This window comes from Lolium rigidum, chromosome 2 (assembly GCF_022539505.1).
Source record: "Lolium rigidum isolate FL_2022 chromosome 2, APGP_CSIRO_Lrig_0.1, whole genome shotgun sequence".
Taxonomy (NCBI): Eukaryota; Viridiplantae; Streptophyta; class Magnoliopsida; order Poales; family Poaceae; genus Lolium; species Lolium rigidum.
The window spans coordinates 259,362,425-259,385,311 of record NC_061509.1 but is presented as its reverse complement, the minus strand read 5'-3'; the positions used below and the strand labels follow the sequence as shown (position 1 = coordinate 259,385,311).

Genomic DNA, 22,887 nt, shown 5'->3' with positions numbered 1-22,887 from the left:
CAAATATACGTACATGCAAACAATATTTCTTATTTTATCGGAGGCAGACACGAGCAGTAGGATGCTGTCTACACTGCCGGCAGCACTTGATCGATGAGCGCCTCAGTGACGGCGCCGACCACCTGACCTCCGTAGCAGGGGCCGCTCTGGCACCCTTTGCCCAGGGCCGGCTCTAGATTTTTAGAGGCCCCAGGGCAAATTTTATAAATGGGCCCTATAGTTATAGCGGAGAAAATGTTGATTTCATACACAAATTTAATGTTCATCTATGTCCCCACTAGGTTCTTAAAAAAAATCTATGTCCCCACTAGATTATCATGGTCTCTACAATTTTCATGGGCATCACCATCGTTTTCCTCAACTAGAAAACATTATTGACATCTAATTGATTAGAATTCTCATGCTATGCCAAATTAGGATTGAGAACGCAAGAAAGTAGAGGGTAGAGCCGGGGCTAATTTAAATTAACTCTAAACTTACCTGTAGAAAATTGCGTTGCTCTGACCTCCATACCTAGGCCAGTCACGCTGTGTTGGGAACTTGGGATAGAAAAGCGAAGAGGCGTCTGGACTATGAAGAACAATTGAACGAAAAGCTGCGTCGTGTGTGTAGGTTGGATTAGATAAATGATTGGCCCGTGGGGAGGCATGTTGCTTTTAGCTTCCCATTGGATAGATGGGCCTGTGAGGCTGTGATGTTTTTTTCTTGTACAATTACCCATGCAGTGGTGCAGTATTCTCTATGGGCCCCTAATTTGGCTGGGCCCCGGGCCGTCGCACCTGCTGCCCTGGGCCAGAGCCGGCCCTGCCTTTGCCACAGTAGGAGCTGCCAGTCCCGCAGTACCCGTACTCGCTGCAGTATTCGTTGTTGGCGCACAGATCGCTGTTGCTGCAGCCGAGGGCGGTCACTGCAGCAAAGGCAAGGACCAGCAAACCCAGTGCGAGGGCCTTCATCTTCATGGCCATGTTCGCAGTAAGATAACTTGGAAACGAAGCTTTTTTCCTTTTGGTGTTGGAGTTTCTTGGATGATGAAGCTTCCGATGTTGAACCATTAATATAGGCCTGCGGTATGTCCGCGGAGGCCGTCGACTGAACAGCAGCAGCATTTCTCAATTCCTAAAAGCTCGACACCGACATCATTGTGCAGCCACGTGAAGTTACTAATTGCAGAATAATACTGCTAGCGCGACGCCTAGACTGGGGTCTCTGAACATTCAAAGGTGGAATCAAAATCTTTAGCCTAGGGCTGCTGAACATTCGAAGGACTCAAGCTACGTTGATCTCATTCAATGACTGAAGCTGACGAGCTGTGCAGATCATGTGGAGCTTGCAAAATCGGTAAGCAAAGATTAAAAAAAATCGGTAAGCTCCAGTGGAGGAGCCAAGAGGGCCTAGGAGCAAGCCCTGATCTCATTCAATGGAAAGAAAGAAGGGATGTGCTACACGGCGGCGCCGCACAGGAGCTGACCCCGTGCAGCGGGTGTATTGCATGCAATGCTTGACAAGCCGGGAGTAAATGAGGTAGCACTGCACGCGATTTACACAAAAATAATCTTTTTGGGTAAGAATTGCACGAAATGACCCTCCGGCCAAACTATTTCACGCTTCTAACTCTTTTATGTAGCGCCCTTCGCCACACCCTTCTCCACACCCTTCTGTGTGGCGCCTTTTGTAAGAGCGCCACACCCTTCTGTGTGGCTCCCTTCGCAAGGGCGCCACACATTCTGTTATACGTGGCAGACTCGCACATTCTGTTATACGTGGCAGCTCGAGCCTACCAACCGACAATGTGTGGCGCCGTTCCCACGGACGCCACATAGACAGGTGTGACGCATTTCCAAGAGCGCCACACAGAAAGGTTAGAGGCGTGAAATAGTTTGGCCGGAGGATCATTTCGTGCTTTTTTTTCTCACAGAGGGTTATTTTTGTGTAAATCGGCAGCAGTGCATGCCCAAAAAAAAATCTGACAGGGCATGCGTGGCATTCCACTCTTCTTGAATGCCCGTGAGAACAAATAGAGTTATATCATAAATTTTAACTTGCATTTTGAAAAGCTTAATCTCTCAAACAATTCACTCTCGTGTCGAAATCTTTAAAACTAAATCTCATAGTGGTATATTTTAATAACATTTTCCTTCATCACTAATTACCAGATTGTCATCCCATGATTATCCAATTAGGTACTATTTAGCTGCCCGGTTAAAAAAATCAGATTGTACACTCTAGATTGTAGACAACTTAGTGATTGATTGGCGATATTACCATACTCAAAACTTGCTTTTTCACCGTACTATTTTCAGTCACCAAATTAACCAAGCATGATTACAAGATTAACATAATGAACATCATCTACCAGATTAATTGGTCGTTTATCACAGTAACAACTACAAATTACTATTACCAGGATATCCTAGGAAAGGCTACCAGCTTAATCAGTCATAATTATAAGATTATTAAGCAGGAGCTACCAGATTAAATTAATCACAATTAGCAGATCAGCCTAGCAATAGCCACCAGTCACAATATACAATTATACTAGAGTTTTTTGTTGTATTGAAGACGGAACAAGATGAGAAAAATGGAGCACGCTCGCCCCCGCTCCCGCTCGCTGCCCCCGGCGGCCACCTACCTAGCCACCAGCCCCTCGCCGCCGACCGCTCGGTCTGCGGCGGCCACCTCACCTCCTGCTGCTGCCCCTGCCGCAGCCCCCCGCTCCCGCTCCCCCTCCAGCTGGCCAAGCCTTGGATCCCATGGGCGGAGCGGAGATCCCGGCCAGATCCAGATCTGCGCCGCCTTGGGCGTGGAGCGCCCCCATCCCTCTACGCCGCCGGCTGGAGCTAGCCTGCCGGGGTGTAATGGCTCTGCAGCGCTGCGCGGACCGGTGGCTATCCAAGGTAGGTCTTATGGTGGCCAGCTGCGCGTGCGCTCCATGGTCGTTCGGAACGGCCCGTTCCTGGAGCCGTCGCCTGCGCGTGCATCTACTCCACCTGCCCCTCCTGCCCATGGCATTCATGGCCAAAGCTCGGATTGGCAACTGGTCATTTCGAGGAGACGAAGGCGCTCGCCGACCGTACCTTCTTCGGCCGCCCCTCGGCCACGCCCCAACTCCCCTCCTGCCACCGGCGTGATGAGGCGCTCCCGTTTCCCCCTCCATAAGAAGCGCGTGCGGGGGGAATGCTTCAAGTGTCTCAGCCCCGGCCACCACGTCTCCGACTGCCGCGACCCCGTCCGGTGCCGCTCCTGCCGCCGCAGCGGCCACATCGCCAAGGAGTGCCGCGCGGGGCCGACCCCGTGCCGCACTGCTGCCGAGCGTCTGCGGCCTCTGTTCCCAGCCGAGACTCCTCCGCCTAGGCCCATGGCGGCCCGCCCTGGTGAGGCGCACCGGCGCCCTGCAAGATCGTCGGCGGTCATCGTCTGCACGCCTGAGACGGAGAGCGCGGCGCAGCTGCTCCACTCCAAGGCGGTCGTGCTCACCGCGTCCGCGCGCCGCAACGACCTCTCCACCGACCTCGTCGCCAGGGCCATCGCCCGTGACTGCAACATCCCCGTCGAGCGTTTCCAGGTGTCCGAGGCTCGGCCCGGCCGCTTCCTCGCCCGCTTCGACATGTCCCGGCACCGGGACCAAGCCATGGACGCGGGCGTCGTCTCTGCCGGGGCATTGCCCTCACCATGGCCCCATGGCGGCGAGGCCTCCATCCGCGCGTCGCACCGCGTCCGGCGCTTCTACCGCCGCGTCGCGGTGGAGGGCGTCGCCCTCAACTTCTGGACCAAGGATGTCATGCAGGAGGTGCTGGGCTCCTCCGTCAAGGTCGACGTCCTCGAGTACCGCTCGGAAGCCCTCGATGATGCCCAGGTATGCTATGTCTGGTGCTGGGCTTTCAGCCCCGACGACATCCCGCGCACCTGCGACGCCTCCTTCCTCACGCGCTTGGGCGCGGCGCCGCCAATGCGCTGCTCCCTCCCTGACGGCACGCCCCGGGAGGAGGGCTTCGAGGACACGCGCGAGCCCCTGCTCATCCACCTTGACAAGACGAAGGACTTCTCGCCGGCGGAGCGGCACACGCCCGGCAGCCGCGCCTCCGGCATCCCTCGCCGGAGGTTGCGCCGCTCGACGCGCATGTGCCCACGGAGCGCTTCGGCCGGAGGCTTGGGGTGGAGGACGCCAGCCCTAGGGCGCGCCACGATGCGCCCGACATGCGAGCTCGCCTTGGCCCCCGACGCCGCGACGATCGTGATGATGACGACGACCAACCCGGCCGTGGCGGGTGCCGGCCTCGTCGGCCTTGGCGCGACGCGCCGCTGGCCGCGCCGGCCGGGGTGGGATGCGGAGGAACGGCGGCGGTAACATCAATAACCGCCGCCAGCAGCAGCGTCAAGGTGGCGGCGGGCGCCGCCGCGCTGAGGATGGTGCCTCCCAGGAGCCTGTTGACTCCTTCGCTGCCGATGCTGTGAGGCCTAGCGCTGCTGGCGTGTCGGCGGTGCTCTCCGTGGCGGACCCGTCCCTTGGCGCCGCTCTGGCGTCTGCGCGCGCGGAGTTTCGCCGGCCAGAGCCGGAGCTGCTGCAGGCTGCTGCTTTGCCCATGGAGGTGGACATCTTCCCTGTGCGGTTTGACCCTGCTTCGTTTTGGCAGGACCTCTCGCGCACCGACCCCGTGGCCATTGAGATCGACGCAGCTCAGGGTTGGGCGTCTCCGGCGTGGCAGGCGCTGGGTGACCATCTGCCCCCTGGCCAGGAGGTGGGCCTGGGGGCGGACCTGCCGTGCGTCCTGGGCGGCACCGATGGAGAGGTCCTCTTTGGACCTGGGGTGCAGCTTCCGGTGGCCACGCCGCCGCCGCTGGAGAAGCCTGCCGGTGACCTTGGCGGCCGCGGCGCGCGCGCCGATCACGCCGGCCACGAAGTCCTCGACCTGCTGGCGGCCAAGTTTGGCGAGATGGAGGTCGACGGTGCTACCACCTTCCTCGCCAAGGTGCTTAGCATGCTGCCGCCGTCCGTGATGGGCGCCATCCCGCCGGTCGATGCTCCCAAGCCCAGGGCTGGCCGGCGCAAGAAGCAGAAGGGGGAGCTCCTGCCGTCGCGTCGCTCCTCTCGCACATGCTGCATCAGGAGGGCGGGCGCGCCCCTGCCGTGCGTCCTCGAGGAGAGCCCGGCGGTCGCGCTGGGGCTCGGTGGAGGGGCGGCGGTCGTCGAGCCGCCCTGCTCTTCGCCTCTGGACGCGGACGAGATCGCACGCATCCGCCTCGACACCGGCGTGCTCCAGGGCGCGCGGATCGCTCTCCCGGACAACGAGCTCCTGTCCATCCTGGACATGGAGGCTTAGGCACTCCGTGTCTGTGCTGATGCCCTGCCATCTCCATGTTAGACTGTCTACTGTCTGTGTCGCAGAGGGCCTCCCCAGTTTCGGACCCCTGCTGCTGTAGCCGTCATGTGTGCGTGCGTCGCGAGCCCGACGGCCCTCGCTTGTGCTGTGTCTTCAAATCCCCGTCGAGATTAGCTCCGGATGTCTGTAACCGTCTCTGTTCGGTCGTGGTTGTGGAAGTTATCTTCGTGCCCTGTGTTTCGTCAACGCTTGCGCCCCCCTGTTGTGTGCCTAGTCTCCGATGGATCTTGACCTGAAAATCCTGGACTGGAACCCGCGCGGACTCAACAACCCCGCGCGGAGGGCGGCGATTAGGGGGGTCGTCGAGCGCTCCGCCTGTGACATCATCTGCTTCCAAGAGACGAAGCTGTCTGACGCTTCCGATGCCATCCGGGCTGAGTCGGTGGGCTATCGCTGCCGTTCGGCTTTCGCCTCCCCGGCCGATGGGACCAGAGGGGGTTTGTTGGTCGCCTGGGACCCCGATAGATATGATGCCCAGCTCATCAGTTCGGCGCACAACTCCATCACCGCCGCCTTCACTTCCAGAGCCGGTGGTCCGGCTTGGACTCTCACCAATGTCTACGGACCTTCCGACACCGATGTGGCTAAGGAGGCCTTCCTCCATGACCTTCAGGAGTTGAGGCACTCTGTCGTTGGCCCTTGGCTTATTGTCGGCGACTTCAATGTCATCCTGTCCGCAGCGGACAAAAACAATGATCGGCTCAACAGGCGTCTCATGGCCAAGTTTCGGGCCATGCTCAACATCACGGAGATGAAGGACATCAAGCTTGTGGGCCGGCGGTTCACTTGGAGCAATGAGCAGAACCCGCCCACCCTTGTCCGTCTCGACCGGGCCATCTGTAATGTGGATTGGGACGCCTCCTTCCCCAACGCCCAGCTAACGGCTATCTCCTCCTCGATCTCGGACCACTGCCCCCTGGTGCTGTCCTGCGCGGGCAAGATTAAGCGCTACAGTGGGTTCCGTTTCGAGGCGTTCTGGCCGCATGTTGAGGGCTATGCGCAGACGGTGGCTGATGCTTGGGTCCAGCCTTGCAACCATTTCAATGCGCTTACTCGCCTTCACCGAAAGCTCTCCCGGACGGCCTGCGCTCTTCGCTCTTGGCACAAGAAGCGCATCGGCGACACCAAAGCTCAGCTCCTCCGGGCCGAGGAGGCGGTTAGGCTTCTGGACGCAGCGCAAGACTTCAGAGCTCTTTCGGCGGACGAGACCGACCTTCGGCATCAGCTGAAGTCCCGTATCCTTGGCCTCTCGGTGTTGGAGCGCATTCGGGTTCGACAACGGTCTAGGGTGTGTTGGCTGCGCGCTGGGGACGCCAATACCCGTTTCTTCCACGTTAAAGCTAATGGTAGAAGACGCAAGAACTTCATCCACTCCCTTAGTCGCGAAGGAGGCATGGATGCCATCTCTCAGGAGGAGAAGAGGCAGGTGGTGGACGCGCACTTCCATGCCATCCTGGGCACGACACCATTGCCGTCGGCCACCTTCAACTGGGAATCCCTCGGGCTGCCTAGCCTTGACCTTTCCGTGCTAGACGCGGACTTCTCCCTCGCTGAGATCCACGACGCAGTTAAGGCCATGCCGTCGGACAAGGCGCCTGGTCCCGATGGCTTCATCTCCAACTTCTTCAAAGCCTCGTGGGACTTGGTTGGGCCGGACATCCTTCTGGCCTTTCAGCAAATTGCGGATGGCAATTTTGCTGGCCTACACCTGCTCAATGTCTCCCACATGGTGCTTCTGCCTAAATGCGATGACGCCTCCTCCATGAAGAACTACCGCCCCATCAGCCTCATGCACAGTTTCGCTAAGCTGTTCATGAAGGTCCTCGCCACAAGGCTGGCATCCAGGATCGATGAGCTTGTGGGCATTGAGCAGAGTGCCTTCATTAAAGGTCGGTGCATCCAGGATAACTTCACCTACGTTCGGGCTCTTCTTCGGCGGTTGCACCGCTCCAAGACGCCATCGCTTCTTATGAACCTCGATATCTCCAAGGCATTCGATTCGGTCTCCTGGACGTACTTGCTGGATATGCTACGGGTGCGTGGCTTTGGGGTGCGCTGGCGGAATTGGATTGCCGCCTTCCTGTCTACAGCCTCCTCACGCGTGCTCTTCAATGGGGAGGAGGGTGCCAGCATCGCTCACCGGAGAGGCCTTCGGCAAGGTGACCCCCTGTCACCGCTCTTGTTCATCCTCGCCATGGAGCCGCTTCCCCGCATCTTCGCCTTGGCCACCGAGGAGGGAATTCTGTCGCCTCTCGCGGGGTCCATTCGATGCTCCCTCTACGCCGACGATGTGGCCCTCTTCATCAAGCCGACCGCCGGAGAGGTTGCTGTGACAAAGGCAATTCTGAAGGTCTTCGGTGAGGTCTCCGGGCTGGTTGTCAACCTCAGCAAGAGCCAAGCCATCCCCATTCGATGCGACGGCATCAACATCGACACCATCCTGCAGCCGAGTGGCTTGCAGATCACCTCGCTGCCATGCACCTACCTGGGCATGCCTCTATCGCTGCGCCGCCTGCGTAGGATCGACATCCAACCTCTCATCGACAAGATCGCCGCTCGACTTGGACACTGGAAGGGCAAGCTTATGTCCAAGGCGGGCCGGCTCACCCTGCTTAGGGCTGTCCTTTCGGCGCTCCCGGTTTTCCTCATGACGACGCACCCCCTGTCTGCTTGGGCGGTGGCGCAAATCGACAAGCTAAGACGGGCTTGGCTTTGGGCGGCATCAGATGTTTGCAACCCTGGCCAGTGCAAGGTGGCCTGGAACCTAATCTGTCGGCCGCGTGAGGTGGGAGGCCTTGGGGTGCTTGACCTGAAACGGTTCAACAACGCCCTCCGCCTACGATGGATTTGGCTTGCGAAGACCGGGGCGGACAAGCCCTGGAAGGGCCTGTTGGAGAAGCCCTCCCCTTCCGACCAAGCCTTGTTCGCCTCGATGACTGAGGTGACCATTGGCAACGGCCGGGCAACCAGCCTCGGTCCGACAACCGGTCCGGGAACCACCGAGGAAGCGATGGCCCCCGCTTACGAAGTGTCCGGGCGCAAAAACGGGACGGTGGCGAGATGCCATCAACGGAGACCACTGGCTCATGGACCTCCGGGGGCGAATTTCTCTCCCCCTGCTGGCAGACTTCGTCGCACTTCGACAGGTTGTGCTTGATTGCGACATTGATCCCGACAGTGAGGACTCTTTCCGGTGGAAATCCGCCTCCGGGGTCTACTCCGCGTCCTCCGCGTACGCGCTGCAGTTCGTCGGGATCCCGCAGTCACCTCTGCGTCATATCTGGCCGGTCTGGGCACCGCCAAAGTGCAAGTTCTTCATGTGGCTCCTTATGTAGCGTCGGATCTTTACAGCGGATCGGCTGCTTCGCTTTGGGATGCAAAACCAGTATTTCTGCCCTCTGTGCCGGCGCAACCTCGAGACCCCTGCGCATCTCTTCGCTGAGTGTCCTTGGGCTCGTCAGGTCTGGGAGCACACCGCCCTCCTGTTCCACTGCCCAGCCATCGGAGCTCCGGACGGCGACGACCGCGCCCTGTCCTGGGCTGTGACCACGCTCGAAGCCTCGGACAAGCGAGCAGCCTCGCTCATCATCCTGGTGGCGTGGGAGATTTGGCGCGAGAGAAATAGGCGTGTTTTCTGTAATAAAGAGTTGACTGTGTCTGGCCTCACTCACCTCATTGCTGATGAGGCGAATAGTTGGGTGCTTGCCGGTGCGAGGCACCTTGTAAGGCGAGAGTAGGCTTGAACCTGAGGTGGGTTTAACCACCTGTGTTGTGTTGTCTGTACAGTTCCGTTCTTCTTCTATATATGAAACCAGCAGTTCTCCTGCTGAGATTCAAAAAAAAAAAATATACAATTATCACCCAGGAGCTACCAGATTAACTAGCCGTAACTATTAGGTTATCACACCATAGCTACCAGATTAATAGTTACAACTATCAAGTTATCCCGACAGAAAGCTGAACCTGTACCCCTTCAACGTCGTTTGAGCGGCGCGAGCCTGGACGACGACCACCTCCCCGTGTTCTTCCACATCTACCTCCCGACGCCTCCCCGTTGCTTTCTCTGCGACGAGGTGGCGTTGCCCCCGCGGCGCCGACGATGGTGTGACCTCAACCTGAACAATGCGGTGATTCTCATGCGGCGCCACGCACCATTGACAGCGAATAGCTCTCACGGTGCCCCCATCGGCGACAGCGGTGCTGCTCCTGCGGTGCCCCACCGGAGACGGCGGCGCTGCTCCCGCGACGCCCCTACCGGTGTCAGCGACGAGCTCCCACTAGCGACGACACCGCTGCTCCTGCGGTGTCCCACCGGTGACGGTGGCGCTGCACCCGCACGCCACACTAGCGATGATGCGCTGCTCCTGCGGCACACCACCGGCGGCGCGCGTTGTTTTGGCTTCAGCTCTCCATGTCCAGGACTCCCGACCGTGGCTCGATGTACTCGTTGGCGCGCGCCTCCCCATTCCGTGCCTGGCGGCGGCGGCGACCTCCTGCTGCTCCGTGCTTCCGGCGACCGTGGCCTCCCCCGCTTCTCGTGCTCGATGGCGGCGTCTATCTGCCCCGCTGCTCGACGGTGGCGGCAGACTCCTCGCTGCTCCGTGCTCGGCGGCCTCCTCTGCTGCTCCGTGCCCGAGCGGCAGCTGTTGCACTGTTGCTTCGTGTCCTGGTTTCAGAGATGGAGAGATAATTAGTGTGCTGGAGGGCTCCGTGGTGGGATAAGATAAGAAGCAAGTGGGGCTAAAATGTAATCGGTCATTAGAGGAGGTATCGATACCTTTTTTTCCAACAATGCTACACGTACGGAATTTTTCTACGGGCCAGACTTACGGACAAGTCGTGGTTCAGTCTGATTGGTGAGGCTGCAGCGGTTGCTCCGATTTTTGCTCACCCAACTTCACCTTTGATTGACACATCAGTCCGTAAGTCTTGTTCGTAACAAAATTTTCCGTAACTCTAGCATTATTGCTTTTTTTCATAGTACAGTACAGGCCGCCGCACGAAAGCGCTAGGGATGCGGCGCTGACGTTTAGATTTTCCCAAGAAAGAAAGCGGCAGCGACGTTGGGTAGACCCGAGCAGCTGGGAGCTGAGCGGCCGTCGGCTAGCTGGGGAGGGCAGCACGATGATATTTTTTGATTTATGCATACAAATATCACATGGTATATTTCGCTTAGAGCTGTTTTACGGTATTGTACATCATATCTGTTAGAGCAGCGCGTCCGATAGAGTTTTGCGGGCCGGTGTGGTTTTTGGGCTCGCACCGGTGCGCCCCAAACGGCGCCGGCTAGTTTTCGTACCCAATAGAATCGCCGGCATCCCCGTGCCGGCCCCTTCGCGTAGGGCGCGAATCGGGCGCGCCGGCGCCTCGCGGCACGTCAGAAAACGAGCGTGGGCTCCGCCTGGCAGCCAGACACACCGATTTCTCACCTCCTACCCACGCCCGAGCCGACTCCCACCCCTCTAGATCGCCACCGTCGCCGTCGCCGCCGCGCCCCCTGCTTGCAATAGACACCGCCGCCTGTCTAGGAACCGCCGTCCATCGACACGGCCGCCACCCTCTTGACCGGCGGCCGCTGTTTCGCTCGGAACAGAGCTCGCCGCCACCGCGGCACAACCGCCCCGCCCGCAAGGTGTTCGTCCCATTGCCGCGATGAACAACGACGACGAGATGATGGTGCAGCTGTTCACGGAGGAGTAGAACGCTCATGCTGTTCTGCGGCAACAGCAGCAGCTGATTCTGACGAGCATGATGCGCGTTCGCCAGCCTTTCTTCGTCGTGCCTCTGCGCGGCGGCTCAAAGCCGGCATCGTCAAGCCGGCGCTATGCTGCTTGACGCTGACTACTTCAACGACAACGCGACTCATTCGCCGAAGGAATTTCGGCGCCAGTTTAGGATGAACAAGGAGCTGTTCTTGAAGATTGTCTACGGCGTCAGGGAGTCCCCAAATAGAGGATGCATTGTCGGCGCCCCCCATACAGCAGTCCCGGCGATCCTGCCGCGACTATATGTGGCGCGGTGGTGGAGATGCTCTTGCCGATCAATAATACTCTTGCCGGGTTGGGCTGCGCTGGAGTGGGATTGGTCCCTCTTGCTGCCGGCGGCTACGGCTTGTCGACGGCGAGCAGGAGAGTGGTCCGGGCAGTAGTAGCTGTAGGTTTTCTTTGTTTTCGGCGTCTTTTGCCCCAATAAGCCGGAGCTGCTCTTCCTGTTTTTCGTCTCTGTGATTCGAGCTGTGGTGATGGTGGCCGGAGCTCTGGTCGCTGGCGACGGTGGGATGCGCAGATCTGAGGTTTGGTTATGGTCCATGGTCTGCTGGGTCTCTAGCCCTCCTTCTGGTCTGTGGGGTGGCTGTCGTGGTGGCGGTGGCCGGCGGGAAAGAAGGTGGAGGTGGAGGATTTGCAGATTGGCCTGGAGCTTCGTCTCGTCGGAGCCTGCTGTGAGGCTACGCCGCTTGCTAGAGCGTCTGCTCGGCAATGGATGGGCGGTCCTCGATGCTCCGACGAATCTTCTGGACAAAGGGCGGCCTTGTGTGGCGTTGTTCGCCGCCCTCTTCCTCCTGGCGTCATGCCCAAAAGGAGGCACTGCTGCTCCCGTTCGTTCGCCGTCGTTCTGCGGTGGCAGCTTCGCTGGGCCAAGTGGTTTTTCGTCCCCGGCATCGGCGGAGTTGAGCTCGATCGGTGGCAGGGACCTGATCGAGTTTCCTCTCCTCAGCTTGAGGTCCTGTATGTAAAAGTCCAGGGACTTGTCTTTTATTTTCCTGTTTCTTTACGGCCTGGATGTACTTTGCGCTGTAATATGTTTATTTAAATAAAGTTGCTGGATCCTTCGGGATCCTGCTTGTGTTCAAAAAAAAAAAAGTGGGATTGGTCTGCACGAAAAGGACCAACTACACATACACACGAAACGGCTACGAATATTATATTATGCTGAAAAAAAAAAGCGAAAGGGCTACAAACAGATTGGCTTGGAAGTTGGAACTGGATGGCTTCGGCCTCCACAGCTTCTGCCTCGGACTCCTTTCTTTGTTTTCTCTTTTTGTAATTTAAAGGTATAATTGATGCTCCCATAGGGGGTCTCACAAGGATTTGAGATTCTCCACCGTCCGATCTAACACATGGTAAAATCTGATCCGTTCTTTTCTACTTCACTGGTTGGGTGGTTCACTAGATAACCCCCATGCACCGCGCTATTCTACCCGCATCAGGCTGTGTTTGGGCCGCAGCTTCGCGCGGACCCGCCCATCGGTCAGTGTGGGTGAAATGGGATCCGGTCCACCGTGATGTGGCTCAGTCCGAGGCTGCCGGTTGGTTCTGCCCGCGCGTGCCCATTTCTCCCGCGAGATAGAGACATGGAACGGCCGTGGGCTGCCCGCCTCACTCTGGCGGTGGGCCTCACCATCGTCTGGGCCCGTCTGTCGATCGCCGCGGGTGGATATGTTGCAGTGTAATTGGCTCAACCAAGGGACATAAACGCAATTGGCTCAGCTGAGAGAGGATGAAAATATCTCTGCCTCCACATTCTCTCTCTCCCTCCCAAACCTTATCCTCTCCCGTCCTAACCTTCCTGGTGGCGGCGGAGGCGACGGATACCGGAAGAAGTGGCGGAAGAGTGGGCAGCCAGCGGTGGGGAACGAAGAGCCCTCTCCACAAGGACGGCGCGGGAGGGCAGCAGGGGGCGACGTGGCGGCGCGGCGCGGGCGACCTCGGTTACTCCGGCGAGGACGGCGCGGTCGTGCAGGAGTGTCGAAGGATGGCCAACGAGGGCGGCGCGGGTGAGCTCCTCCAGGGCGGCGCGGTCGAACTCCGCCACGGCGAGCTCCGGCATGGGATAAGGTCGTCCTCTCTCTCAAATCCCGCCCCGCGTCCCTGCCTTCGCCAAGCCAGCAGCGCCACGCCTCTGCTACGCGCACGCAGGCAGCAGCACCTCAGACAACAACCACGCAACAGCACCAGCACACTCAGTCCCCTTGCTGCCCGGGAACCTGCTGAGGTACGGCGTACGGCGCCGCCGATTCGCTGGCTATCAGCCCCAACTTTCTCCTATTTTCTGCACTCTCTCATCCTCTTCCCCACTAATTGCAGGAGGACGATGACCACAACCTCTCCCCGAGATGACGACAAATATGAGCGGAGGAAGCCACCATGGATTCGTTGTTTAGGACGTCATGGCCCTGGTGTCGGCGTCATCTCCGTGTCGGCAAGGAGGTATGGGCTCTAAACTAGAGGATACCGGGTTCTCCCCTCCTCTCTCTGGTTTCTATGGCATCTGGACGATGCACATGCTGGATACTCACTAACGAGTTCATTGACAATTTCAACCAGGAGAAGAACAACTTAATTTTTATTTAATTGATTATTTCGTGAAATTAATTGGTGCCTTCAAAACCTCTGGTACAATTCAGTTTGGTAGTTCTGAAGTTGGCATGTCTGCTCCCATGTTACAGTTTGGTTTTGTGGATTTCTTCCAAATGTATTCAAGATTATGTGCTGCACCAGATGTAGTTGCAAGTGAACTATTAGCTTGACATCAACATTACCGTGTAGGGATTAATGCCAATCTCTGGGTATGTTTACATTTTGCAGTGAACCTGGTGTTGCTATTTCATTAGGATAGAATAGCTGAAGTGAACAATTTACAATAGCCACTATAACATATTGTTAGGGAACATTTTACCATCGGGCAGTCCAAGCGATTCTTCAGGCCATATGCCCGGTGTCGGTGCTTCTTCGTTAAAGATTTGTCCTAGACTCCTATCTCTTTGTGCTAATATTCTGCTTATCTTTGTTATTTTGGTGCACTCACTGTTATATTGCAAGCACTCCAGTGGCTTGACTTTTTTATATTTATATATATTTTAGCATTTCTCCATAGTGAATTAGATTAGTTTTCTAATAGAATGAAAACCTGCAGATGCTATACTTTTCAAAAGTGGAGATGAAAATGAAGCCATTGTTCGTTAGGGCATGGGATAGGAGTCATCAAATAGAAAAACTACGCGGACTAAACTTTCCAGTAGTATAACTCAATATGAATTGTTATATTTGCAAATGCCTGAAGCCATTGGAGTGTCTGCTAGCCTCGAAAACATTTTGTATTTATGTGGTGGTGTATTTTTCATATTATGCTGATTTATCTTAAACTATAGATAAATTGTGAGGCATTGATGTGTTCTCCTGTCGGACAACCCATTCCGAACAACACCTGAAAGGGTGGTTTATGTTTCTAGGTGCACTTGGAAAGTAATAAACTGGTAGAAAATTAATGCTATTTTACACTATGCAATTAGACAAAGTGGATATGCTCACTTCTTAGTGGCGGTGGAGGGTACTGGCATTTGTTTTTTGAATTCCAATTTAGAATTCTAATGTACCTAATGTTTAAGAATAAATTTCTATTCCCGAATCCGCTTCCTATATCTTTGCCATTCACTATGTCTGATTGGCCTAATGTTTCCTATATATTTTGCCATATCACTTGACCTCACATAGCCATGTTAAATTTCCTTTTTTAACTCTGTATTTTTTAATTGTTCCATTGGTTTCTTGGCATCAATTTATGGATATAAATTTTGAAAATTTCCTTCATTTCTGGATTTGGTCATAAACTTTGATTCTTTTTCGTTAGAAAGTTCTAGAATATATAATATACGAGCCAGTGGATTTGATATGGGTAGTGCAATTTCAAGTGCATCTGGATGCTTTGGTTTGGTTATGTGCACACAACGTGCTATGAAATGTCTAACGAAAAACAATTTCGCATCTTGCAGGAATTATTGCAGGTGATGGAAGAGGAAATGTACTTAGGAAGTGAATGAGCAATTATTGCCGCATCTTTTATTTTGTAGGTTTGCTCCATTCTTGCCTTATGTGATGTATTTGATGTATGGTTTTATTTCTGTATGCTTGAATAATTTCAGTTTATTGCCACTGTTTCAAATATTATTTTACCACTGAACAATCAATAGTAAAGCTAACAAGGCCAGCGCTTTGAGGAGAACACACAGCCAGTTCAGAAGGACGACAGGAAGAAGAGATCGACCCTGCAGGTTTGACATTTTTGTGGCATATTACTTTCAGCGGTCTAATGTGATTTGTGCTTGGTTTTATTTATACACATTGCTCATATTTGTTTCTTTTTCTTTTAAGTTTATTTCTCTCTGTAAGGATCATTGCATCCTAATTGCTTGTTGTCCCTCTTGATCTGTGGGCGATGAAACCCCAGACATCAGAAAACACTCTGATGCAAATGGTGTTTATTTGTTAGAAGTGTCATTCTTGAGTTTTTTGTGTGAGGACGCCGAGTATAACTACCAAGATACCTGTGAGAACCTCAAGAGCATGATATTCCTTGTTGCTTATTATGATTGACATGCCCAAGCCTGGTATTTCATTTGGTTCTGCCAGGATAGGAGAGGAGGTTAGTTCCTTGCTTTTACCTTCTAAATATGTGAGCTTACTTCTAATTGTTTTAGAGTGTTCTTGATTTTTATTGCTTGATTACATCTTTAACTTATTTCCTTGATTAACTTGGTTCGGTACCGCTGCTACCTCTTTAACTTAGTTCCTTGATTATTTCTTCAGAGCTTATGCATGCATCAATCTCTTGACAACTGGGTAGCAGCAGGTGCCAATATTCCATCTGCGATGCTACTTGTGGCAATTAAGGCCAATTGAACTTGTCCTGATAAGCGATTCTTCTACAAGTCTCTTACCAAGAATTGCATGCAATTCTACTGTCTGATGTTTGTAAGACTAAATGGCAAATAAGATTGATGTGTTAGTCACTTTTCAGCTTCAGAATTAAGATGGACATTTTCCAAGTAAGCGTGACTTTGCTTGTTGACTTGTGCTCTTATAGACTTGCATTACATGCACTTGTGAAATAAAAGAAGGCATTTGTTCATGAAATCAAACATAAGAGTTAACACATTTGTAGTTTTGGGAAAAAAATGATTTTTGTACCTCGGTTGTTTTGAAGATGCCACTTTTCTTGAAGTATGAATGGGTATCTTTAGTTTGAAATACAATAATAAATATGCGTTGTTTCCTCTGGTGCACCTCTACTATTTACTCACTCAATTGCCTGCACTAATTTAGCCTTTCTTGCATCAATTGTTAACAACTCACGAAAGCATTCATAGACTTAGTTAGTTATTGTTCAATTGATTATTGCTCATTTGATTGCTTCTGTTTCAGTAGTTCATCGATCTCTTGATGCTCCAATAGCAGAGCTTGGTGTCGCATTATTTGTGGTTGAGCTTTTCTTTTCTTTGGGATCTTCGATACCATGTTTTGTTACTTTTGTTCTAATTTATATTTCTGAAGTTTATATTACAAGTATGGTCAGGTACAGAAAGTAAATGAGAGTTTCATTTTCGTAGATATCATGAATTACAATCCAGCAATTTAATCATTAGGATTCGTGAATCATGGTCGCTATTTTGTACAAATTTTGCATGCTCCAGTTTATGGATAGCCCTCTGAGAACTTCTTTGTCTTGTTTTTATTTTTCAGGGGTACAAAAAGAATTGGAATGAATGATTATATTCAGACACGACCCTTCAAAGTTATGGATATTCCTACAGGTAAATGAGCGCCCTAATTATTTGTTAGTCAGTCAGTTAGGTAAAATGAGTGACGCTCTCTTCATCCACTGCTTAGTGTTCATTTTGACCCCATGTGTTGCCCCGCAGTCGACGCCTGCTGATCTACATGATTTGGAAGGTCCATATGAGCTCCTCCTTCTGGTGATGTTAGGCAGTGAGGTGATTGGAAAGATCTTGCTTGTCTCTCCACATCTGGTGACCCATACCTAACTGAAGATCCTACGTCCCTTCAAAGCTATGGATATTCCTACAGGTAAATGATCGCCCTAATACATTCACTTCGGCTACAATGCAGCTAGCAGCACAAATTTATTTATCAACCAGTGAACCTACTGCTTATGCAATTGAACAAATGGATGAGCTTACATGTCGATAGGGTTGCTTGTATGTGCATTTCTCCTGTATAAGTTTGCTGCAGCTATTTGATATACAAAAATTCAGAGAATGCTTCAGGTTATGAGCATCAGTGCAATTATTCCCGGGCAAACTTCAGCAGCTAGGTTCAGAGCATGCTTCAACTCATGAATGTTATCTGGATGTTTGTTATATATAACTTGATATGTCTTTGATTTTATACCTCATGACTAGGAATATCATCTGTCATTTAGGTGATGCTTCAGTTCAGGCATGGCCATAAGAATTTGGATGCCGTCATAGGACTGCAGCCCCATTTTGGTGATATTTTGATTTTGTATCTGTTGTACAAAATTTCTACTCACAAAGATAATTCGGTGGTTTATTATTTATAGCTTTAGGCAATGGAAGCAGATCACGCTATAGATGTCTTTGATTTCTACTCACGCTGTAGATGATGAAAATAGTTCTATCTTTTTGGGTGTCCCATGCCGATGTTCGAACCTCACTATGGCATTTGGAGATAAAATCTTGGATTGATTTGCTATGAAGGGATATAATTGAGTATTCTCCTGTGCATATATTTATCTAGCACTTCGAGTTGCTGCCTTCCACGCAACCTTGTGTTTTTCTATTTCAGAGATTTGCTGAGTAAGAAGAAAAGATAATGTTGTTCTGTAGATCCTAATTTTTCGTTCATCGCATATTGCCTTTTCTTTTAGCATGAACATTGCTTAGTTGCACTCTCAGCATTGCCGAACAGGCCTTTCCACTATTCAAGTAAATGTGGTCAAAAGATTTATCTACTATTTTAGGGACAACTCCCTTGGGAAGGTTACAAGGATGCCTTATGTTTAAGTTCCTAATGGAATGTTGCGTTTTCCGTGATCCCACCATTTGTACAGAGCCATTTTTCCCTCAAGGTACAATAAAGAGTTAGAGAGATTGTTGTATTTGGATGTTCTTTATGAAAATTCAAAAATAGTTTCCTGCACACCACTTTATTTTTCTATATTCTCTCCTAATTTATTCATGTACATCAGTATGATTTTAAATGCTATCTCCTAAATATTTCAGTCTCTTGGGTTCCTACATTTGTGTCCAGATCTATGTAACTATAGACTACACACGAGTGGTGAACTTAAGTATTGAGCGAGGGAAGAAAATGTCACCAAGGTAACATACTGAAACGGTTGAGGGCTGGTTTCTGAGAAATTTACCGTTTACTACTCTCCTAAAAAGGCATGTACTAACATTCAGGGAGTAAGATACAATTATGAACAAGCAACGCCCCTTCAGTTTAAGCAATAATTTAATTTAATTAGGTTGAATTCAATGTGTAATTTTATTCCCCAGTATATCTATGATATGCTATTTGTATAGAGTTTTCTTCTTTCGAAAACGGAAGTCCCATCATTTGCTTGCATATTTGTTTGCCCACAACCAAAATATGGCTTTATTAAACTGAACATTCTTTAACTTTTGTGCTACAGCTGAGAGCAGGTATTATTCCCTCATCAAGCATGTGATTCAATCTATTTGATGTTATCAAGTGATGTCATATTGCTGAGAATTACTGCATTATTCAATCTATTAGCAACATTCATGTACTATTATTTTGCCAATGGTTTACCTTAACTGTGTATTCCTAGATTGACTTAGTGTTCTGACTTATGACAACTTATGGCTTCCAAGATTACTTCAGCCCAGTACATTATATCGATGCAACAGTTAAAGGAAGAGGCCTACCACTATAACTTCGATGGGCATCCTACAGATTACGAGGTTTGATCATCGTTACCTGAACTATCACTACTTCTTGTGTGTCACTACCTCTAGTGTCTGTTTTGAGTATTGATCTCTGATCATGGAGTCATTGTGTTTGAACAGCTCTGCTTTAAACCTGAATGGTACCCCCTCCCTGTGTTTAGCTATTGTAATCTCTGAACAATGTGTTCATGTACCTATTGTAATATATTTCCCTATTTTCTCACTTGTGTTTGGCACATTTTTCTACTTCAATGCCTGTAATTGCCTCTTTGATGGTCAATGGAATGTTAACCACTCATGTTTCCTCTACATTATGGTGGTTCTCAAACACGTTTGGTAGAAAAGGAATGCTTTGAATATTTGTTATTGTTTACAGTCCCTCTGTATGTTTATTCAGATTCTCCCAAAGTGTTGAGGGACCATTTAAGATTATTCGAGTCATTCTATATATCATATACATTTTTCCCTTATCTTTTTTGGTTATTTTTATTTGGTCTCATTTTCTATGGTGCCTTGAAACATGTTTTTACAATCTAAATATTATTTGGTTATAAGAAGAAAAAAAATTAATCCAGATATAGATATTTGCTTTTGTACTTCGTTCTGGAACGCCATGCCTTATTCATGTGTTTATTCTTTTGCACTCCACGTTTTCTTACATGGTTCAACTTCACAAGATAATGACTTTGAACTGGGTAAGTCAAATCTACATATATTATCATTTTTTCACCTGATTTTTTACTTTTGTTATACAAGATGTGAAATCCACGGGGTCGTGCGCCAAGACGCACATCTAAATCTAGTTGGTTATAGAACCTGCTGAGTCCATGGCTTCTACTAAGTAGAATCCATGAGTGATTGATCTATGCGAGTAGTGTGCTGTTAACCTTTGGTATTCATAGCCAATTCCTCCACGAAAAATCCACACAAAAAAATCCCCACAATTTTCAAATTCTATCCATCCTCTCAATTCCATGGATTGGGGATCCCAGCTGGACTCGTCAACCGAAGCGGCCATGGAGAGATCCATATATGCGGCTGTCGAGGAGTCGGCGGAAGAGACGGCCCCGCACCATGTGATTCGGCGAGGCGGGAAGGCGTCACATCGAGAGTGTAGCAGACATGGCGAGGTGTGGCCCTGTGTAAGAGCATCTCTAGCAGAGCCTGTAAAAACGAAAACTGAAAAACTCGAGTTCAGGTCACTGAACTCGTGATTACGGGTCGAAAAATGACTGGCGCAGAATAGAAACCGAAAAGCCAAACTGTAAAAAGACATCTTCTGAGAATATTCTATTTTCTTTTTTTTTTCTTCTCCTTTTTCCTCATCTTCTTCCCGTGCCCGGCCGCCTCCGCCCGTTCCTGCCGGCGCCGCCCCGTGCCCTCCCGGCGCCGGCTCGCGCCGCCCGCGGCCTCCCGCGCCGCCCCGTGCTCGGCCGCCTCCGCCCCGTGCCCTCCCGCGCCGCCCCGTGCTCGGCCGCCTCCGCCCCGTGCCCGGCCGGCGCCGGCCCGCGCTGGCGCGCACCGCCCCGTGCCCGGCCACCTCCGCCCCGTCCCGCCTCCGCCCCCTGCCATGGCGGCTCGAGCCCGCCCAACGCCTGCACGCAACGTCCCGCCAGCGCAGTCCGCCGTCGCGCAAACAACCACCGATTCCGGCGACCAGCGGCCAATTCCTCTGAGGATGTGCTTCTCTCAGTAGGCTGCAGTCCATCTCCGGCGGAAACTAGTCAAAATTTGGAGGAATTTGGTGAATTTGACAATGGTCTGGCGGCGGAAGGACGACAATGAAGAGCAACTGCCATGAACTTTCAGCGCGCGTAAAGTTCGGGTTGCCTTCAGTTCGGCATTTCGCCCCCTACAAATAGGGGCCGAGTTGGGTTTCTCGGTTCAGACTGAACTTTTTTTCTTCAGTTTTGCCTCGTTTTCAGGCTCTGTTCTGCGCCATTTTTCGAACCGAACCCGTAAATTGGCGGTTATTTTTCAGTTTTGGCCTGTTTTCAGGCTCTGCTAGAGATGCTCTAAGAGGAGAAGTTGGCTAGGTGTCATGCTGCTTTTCAAACGCATCCGCGATGTGCCAACATCCACAGCAATACCAACACAAGCATTGCCACTCTGGCTGCATCCACGCTGATCGAGTCTCACCACTCCACGTCCGTACCAAGCACGGCATTGACGACTTGACTTCTACCGCCCCTTGGAGCATTTCTAGTACAGACCGAAAAAGTTAGAACCGAAAAATTGTAATTCATTTTCCTGAAAACGTGTGTTAGGTTGATTTTGCCACTCGCGCAGGAACAGAAACCGTAAAATCGGACTGAAAACACGAATTTAAATTCTCGAGGGAGAATTCATCGATGAACACATATAGATGATAGTTGATGCTCCGATTGAGCATCAAACTTTACATAATTTGTACTATTAACCTAAATTAACTAACAGGCACCGCCGCGCGACCTAATTTTGAACAAAATACGGCCCCGAGGGCCTCTGCGCGCGGCGCCGGCGGTGGTGGCAGATGAATGCGAGGTGGCAGCTCCTACTCCGAGTCAACCTCGACGATCTCCAGCTTCTCCCAGCGCGCCGCCTCGTACTAGCGGACCTGGCGAACGGCGTCGGCCTCCTCCCGGTGCTAGCGAGCTCGCGCCTCCGCCTCGGAGATGGCCGCCACCTGCGCAATGACGGCGTCCTCCTCCTGGTCGTCGTAGACGTAGTCGCCCGCGGAGAAGGTTGGGCTCCCGCGCCGGCGTCGCGTCCTCCTCCTCCGACGAGCTGTCGTACACGGGCGGGCGAGGGGGCAGCACGACCCACCGGAGGAGGACCCCTCGCCTCCGTTCGCGTACTTGGCGAGCTTCCCTGGGGGCGCCCTCCGAGCGGTTGATTTTCCGCCGCTCCACCTCCGTGCAGAAATGGGGGGCTGCGGCGGCGAGTCACCGCCGCCCAAACCATCGCCTCCCCTAGCAGAGCTAGCGCAGCTAGCCATGGGGAGGTGAAGTGACGGCGAAGCGGCGCTGGTGAGGTGCGGATTTCTCGTCGGAGGAGCGAGGCGGCGGAGCGGGCGGCAGCGGTGGAGGGGAGTAGGGTTTGGAAACCGAACTCCCCTCCGCGGCCCGTTTTAATACGGGGCGACGCTCGCGTTTCTCGGCCCCCGAGAATTTTTTACGGGCTGGGTGATGACCCACAAGTATAGGGGATCGCAACAGTCTTCGAGGGAAGTAAAACCCAATTTATTGATTCGACACAAGGGGAGCCAAAGAATATTTGTAAGCCTTAACAGCGGAGTTGTCAATTCAGCTGCACCTGGAAACAGACTTGCTCGCAAGAGTTTATCGGTACCAACAGCTTTATAGCGATAGCAGTGAGTGAAATATAAGCAACCAGTGTAATAAAGACAGCAGTAGTGATTATAGTAAACAGCAGGATTAAAATATTGTAGGCACAGGGATGGATGAACGGGCGCTGCATGGATAAGAGAACTCATGTAACAATCAAGGCAGGGCATTTGCAGATAGTAATAAAACAGTATCCAAGTACTAAATAACCATAGGCATGTGTTCCGTATATAGTCGTACGTGCTCGCAATGAGAAACTTGCACAACATCTATTGTCCTACCAGCCGGTGGCAGCCGGGCCTCTAGGGAATCTACTGGTAATTAAGGTACTCCTTTTAATAGAGCACCGGAGCAAAGCATTAACACTCCGTGAACACATGTGATCCTCATATCACAGCCTTCCCTCCGGTTGTCCCAATTTCGTCACTTTGGGGCCTCGGGTTCCGGACAG

The 22,887-nt window shown here is 52.1% G+C and overlaps 1 long non-coding RNA gene across 5 annotated transcripts; it reads left to right on the top strand.

Moving 5' to 3' along the window:
- The first annotated feature begins 13,253 nt into the window (after positions 1-13,253).
- LOC124693324 lies at positions 13,254-19,333 on the top strand. 5 transcript variants are annotated; one of them, XR_006999976.1, is made up of 4 exons: positions 13,254-13,370; positions 13,463-13,585; positions 15,148-16,965; positions 17,074-19,333. It is a non-coding gene; the product is annotated as an uncharacterized LOC124693324 (long non-coding RNA). The 5 variants fall into 5 exon arrangements; XR_006999977.1 differs by having other exon boundaries at positions 13,463-15,797; positions 15,962-16,965; XR_006999979.1 differs by having other exon boundaries at positions 13,463-16,200; positions 16,895-16,965.
- The last annotated feature ends 3,554 nt before the right edge of the window (positions 19,334-22,887 follow it).